This window comes from Meles meles, chromosome 19 (assembly GCF_922984935.1).
Source record: "Meles meles chromosome 19, mMelMel3.1 paternal haplotype, whole genome shotgun sequence".
NCBI lineage: Eukaryota > Metazoa > Chordata > Mammalia > Carnivora > Mustelidae > Meles > Meles meles.
The window spans coordinates 9,700,201-9,705,771 of NC_060084.1; the positions used below are offsets into that span (position 1 = coordinate 9,700,201).

General features: G+C 43.7%; 1 pseudogene; it reads left to right on the plus strand.

Moving 5' to 3' along the window:
* Positions 1 to 5,052: 5,052 nt before the first annotated feature.
* LOC123931981 lies at positions 5,053 to 5,168 on the plus strand (annotated as a pseudogene).
* The last annotated feature ends 403 nt before the right edge of the window (positions 5,169 to 5,571 follow it).

A 5,571-nucleotide genomic window follows, 5' to 3' on the forward strand; every position in this document is an offset into this window, starting at 1 on the left:
CACCACTTTTCTTTAGTTACCTTTTAATAGTGTTTTTTTAAAATAAGTGTATCTTAAAAAGAGATGTCCAGACATAAACTACAAGAGGAGAATAAGTTCCACTTGCCATTAAAAGAAAGCACGTGTAAAAATAAATTCAAGAAAGGCACAACAGTATTACTTAACTCTAGCTGAATATTGTGGCCTCTTGAAGTTTTTTAAGCCCGAGACATGCTCCCTGTTAAACAAGGCGGTTAGCAAGTGCTAGAGAGAGGTGTTAAAGATGTTTTAGGCCCCATGTGGGATTTTTTTTTTCCTTGACAAAATAATCAAGACGCCCGAAAGAGAACAGCTTTCTCCTAGTGTGATCCAGGTTACTTAGCAACTTGTCTGCATGCAGCTAGTCATCCTGTGATCCACTGAAAACCACCTAAGATAACACTAGTTGGACTGCTTTAACACTTCGGGACTCAGCTTTAAATCATGGTGATGAAAGCATCACCTGCTGGAAGGATCTCCCCGGAGTGAGAAGTTGCCCAGTTTCTTCAAGAGGGAGGAAGCTATAGGTCTGCCCTGAAAGCTGACTGTGTTGTTAAAAATAACTCCATGGAGAAACTAGAATTAAAGAACAGCCCCACCACCTGGCACCACATTTCTCTGTTTTAGGGTTTCAAAATTCAAAAATAATAATAATAATTGAACTAGTTTTCAGGAACTTTGGCTCTTCCTTTTTTCCCCCCTCTCAGCCCACATTTAATTTGCTACTTAGTCTTACTGCGGTTTTTGCCATCTGTCCTTTGTTTGTGTCCCAAGTGATGCTGCATGGCTTGAAACCCTTATCCTTTGTTGTTTGATCTTGATACTGCTTTCCTGTCTTTGACTCTCCGCCTTTCAATCCATCATCTGCACAAAAATGATCTCCCAATAACAATGTATTTTTTTTTTTTTACTGCAATCTTCTCCTATTTAGTGTTTTCTTAGTAATTTGCCCAAGGTCACATAATTTGTAAGTGACAGAGCTGGGATCCAAATTCACTGGTTTGATAGCAAAGGCCATCATTTTAGGACTGTATCAGTCTTCTTTGCCAAAGATCTAATTTAAGCAACTGACCTTGTTCTGGGGGGGGGGGGGTATTTTGTAGGCTTGCGGGATACAGTATATCCAACATTTTCCAAGTCTAAAAATGGCTATTAACTCAACCAATCAGTATCTATTAAGCATTAAGTAAATGTGCATCTTTTTGGTTGAAGTGATAGAAACACACTCCATTTGGTTCAAATATTACATGATATTATTAACTGTATACTCTGGATAACTGAAAAGTTCAGGAGGTAGGTCTAGCTTCTGACCGGAGTGAATCCATGAACCAGGTCTCTAGGACTTAGTCACCGGGCTTGTATCCCTCAGCCCTGCCTGCACCTGTTTGGCTCCGTTCTGGAGCAGCTCTTCCGCTAGTGGAGACGGGCTGGCTGGTGAGGACCAACTAGCGCCCTCAAAGAAGGAGACCGTTCACTTTCTCGTTATACTTGTTAAAAGTTCCAGGGCCGAATCTCATTGGCCCAGCTTGGATCATGTGACAACCAGGTACCAATCGTTGTTCTAGGGACATGGGCTTTGCTGATTAGCCCAACCTTGATCAGGTGCCCCCTGGGACTCAGGATACGGAGTTAGCTTCTTCTCGGAAACAAATGGACATAGGCTGGAGGAGGGTAGTTTTTCTTAGGGGAGTTGAGATGCAGTTACCAGGGAAGACCAGGGAGTAGGGCATGGGGAATAGGTGCTGGGCAGGCAAGAGTGACAGGTGCTGCTGCACGTGCTCTGTGCCCATGACTGGCTGCATGTTGTGTGGGACAGAGGTGTTTTGGCGCGTGCTCGCCCTCAGAGAACCAGCGATCCGGAGGCAGGTAAGAAACCAGGAGAGAACAAGGGGGAGCATTATTTCTACTTCGTGGTTCATACTAAATAAAATACTAAGTGTAATAGGAATTCAAAAGGGGAGGATCGTGTGGGGGGCAGGTAGGGGAAAATCCTTAGGGAGCCTCGCTAGAGAGGGTGGGCAGGAAAGGTGAGCAGGGAGGGTGAGCACGACCATGGGAAAGGTATCGCCAGTCCCCCGCCCCCACCCTCTCCCCTCATGTCACACACCCTGAGTGCTTCATGATGTGGCGAGAGGAACACTGCTGATGAAATAAGGCTGTGAATCAACTGAGATCACTAGGTGGGCAATTCTCAGGCACCGAGTCATCTGGAAACCTCTTACTACATCTCTTCCCTGAGTGCCCCACTGAAGAGGGGTGTATGCCAGGAAGGAAGGGCCGCATGTCTGCTACTCCTGATGGGATGAAAGGTGTTCTCGAAGTTTCCAGAGATAAGAGAAAGGGATGTGTGCTTCGGATCCTGAAATACTAGATTTCTTAGACACCGAGAAAAAAACGGGAAACCATCAAAATTGTGCTTGAAGTGAACACCAGCTTCAGAATCGCTCAGAGTGTTTAATAAAAGTCACAGAATCCTTTCAAAGCAGGAGCTGGTGAGACTTGGAAATCTGCATTTTGAGGTAACTTCTGAGGTTGGCTTTTTGGCACACTTTTCCTTTATCTATCGTAATGACTGGCTGGTGAGGTCAATGGAACAGACTCTTGGAAATGTAGGACTGGGTAGAATATTAGAAATTTAAGAATTTGAGCTTCTGCTTAATGGCCCTTTTGCTCTCTTTCCCTCAAGACTTCCTCGTCTTCTTAATGTCTGGCTTTGACGTTGATCATGTTTCAAGGTCTGCAGCTGGGATCCGTGGAAGGGTCAGCAGTGAGACTGGTGTGTGGGCAGAGTTAAAGGAGATAGACATGCTGACTGGTGAACAACAACTATAATTTGATTGTTTGGCTTTCCCCATCTCCAGCTCTGCCGCTGCATTTTGGAATAAGAGCTCTGCATTTGTGTCTGTGGGTGATTTAGGGTGTCTGCGAAGCTACTTTTCTGGAGTCTGGTCTGCAAACTTGGTATTAATACATGTCTGCGAATTTCTGTGCAGCGCTCTATGGCTTTTTCATGATCTCAAGGTGGTTTCTGATCCTAAGAAATGTCAAAACCTACCACCTTGGAGACTCATTTTCCCAGGGACTAAGGTCTGTTCAGAAAGATTCCTTAGGAAGAATTTGGACACAGGCTGTTTCTCCTTTCATCTGTTAGTGGACTGGAGCTCAAAAAGCCCCAGCCGCCAGCCCAGCACCTTTCCTGTGTCTTGGGAATATAGAAATATGAAAGGAATTTGTTTTGCTGAGTAATTTTGAGTAACTTGAGCTGTGTATTTGAGGGAAAGGGAAAAATCTATCAAGCACTTCTGTGCCCTATGGCACAGACAACATTTCTCCCACCCAGATGCCCCCCAAATTGGAATCACTGTTACCCTAAGAACAATGGGTGGTCCAGGAAGTGGAATGCCTGATTTTAGAAAGCCAGACTCATGACTGGGGTGATCTGTTATAGAACTCTTTGTTGAACAATGGTTTTTGCCCCAGAATGTGATCACAGCTGTTTTATTTTAGCTAATGCAGCAATTCAAGCAATTAAATCCATATTCCTCTGTGGCTATTTATTTTCATGAAGTAGTTCTCAGTGTATTGTCATGAAAGAATTCTTTGAGACTTGCAAAGTTAAAACAGAATGTACACTTTTTTTTCTTCTAAAATAGCCACATCTGCTTCTTCAAATTGTCTTTTCTTTGTTGATGTCTCATAAGGATGTCAACTTTTAGTCTGTAGGAGTTGAGTTCCATTGGGAGAATTGAGATTTATTAGTCAGAGTCTGTAGAATTAGTATTATGGTAAATCATAAACCAGCATAAGGAGGACCTATTCCTTTTAGCAGCAAAATAATAACTTAAATCACAGAGCTAATGTTGAAATCTTATATTATTGCAAAATTAAATCATAAATGATTATTTCCTCCCCGTAACATTGTATACAAATGAAAGGTTTGATGTATCTGTATGACTTTCTTTCCTTTTCCTGTGATTATATATTGCATATTTATTTTGTCCAATCATTCAACAAATACTTAGTAAGCTGCTACTATTTGTCAGGAGTGGTGAACAAGACTGATATGATTGTTGACCTTGTTCAAGTTTATACATTGCCAGAAAGATAGGCAAGGAGCAAGCACATAGAGAAATGAATAGAAGAAGTGTAGATTGTGGTACATGTTGGGAAGAAAATAAATACAGGGCTAAAATAGGAAAGCACTGGGGAAGTAGGTTACTTTAATTAAAAAATACAGGTGTAAAAGCCCTCTCTGTGGAACTATTTAAGCCGAAGTTTAAAGGAAAGATGACTTTTAAAACAAGTTCATACATTCACATGAATAGGGGAAGAGCATAGCAGGCAGGGGAAATTGCCCATGTAGAAGCGGTAAAGAGCCTAGTGTGTTTCGAGAACTACCGTGTGAGTGACAAGGCTGAAGCATGGTGAGTGAGGGGAGTGAGGATGGAAACGATTATTGCTGCTCTTGTTTTACTGAAGTGAGCTTCCATTGTTGGCCCTGGAGTTCCACTGGCACAGTTGCTGCCATCTTGCTTGCCACTGCCTGGGGATAAGGCGTGTCCCTTGCACCAAAATCTAGGAGGGACTGTACAGAGATCATGAATGGGTGGGGTATTATGGATTGTTTATGTCACCCCCCCCAAATCCATATAGTAAAGCCCAGATCTACAATAAGAGTCTTTGGAAGCAGGGCCTTTGGAAGGGGGTAATTAGGTCATGGGAGTAGAGCCCCATGAATGGGACTAATGCCCGGATAAGAACAACTAGGAGAGAGAGATGATGTCTCTCTCTTCCTCTCCCTCTCTCTCTGTCATATGAGGGTACAGCAAGCTGCTGGGCATTGTATAAACCAGAAAAAGTGCCCTCACCCAGAACCTGAGCCTGCCGGCACCCTGATCTCAGACTTCAGCCTTTGGAATGGCATGACATCAGCGCCCATTGTGTAAGCCTCCAGTCTGTGGGGATCTTTGGTAGCAGCCTGAGCTAAGGCAGAGAAGTAAAAGGTACTGCAGTGCATTAAGAAGGGAGCTGGTTAGCTTTGCGCAGTGGCAGTATCGTAGCCAATGAGGTTTATCCGAGGCGCGATTATTGCTAATTGAAAGAAGGGAGCTGGTTAAAGGCACTCCTTAGTTTCTGCTTAGCCGTATGGAGACCAGCCCCCAAGCTGCAGAACTCAGGGAGCCCGCAGCCAGCCTAGACACCAGAGAAACTACTCCAGCCCTTTGGGCTAAACAGGAACCTGTATCGGAGAAACCTGACAATTTGACGTGGTTGTTTATGGTTACATGGATTTCCTTTTTTTTTTGCTTACCTTTAAATGGAAAGAGGAATTACGTAACTTGTCAGCCAGCCCTCCCTGAGCTAAAGGGAAGTACCGAAGGGTTTCCACTTATTCCTCCTCACAAGATGTGGGCTAAGGAAGAAAGGTGTGATCCTGACAGTGGCAGGAATCAGAGAGAAGAAGGGAGCAGAGAGGAAGAATAAAGTTGGCTTGGTCAAATTTTCTCCTCCTCATCTTCAAATGAGTGGGCTATTCCTTAGTATGGGTGGTTT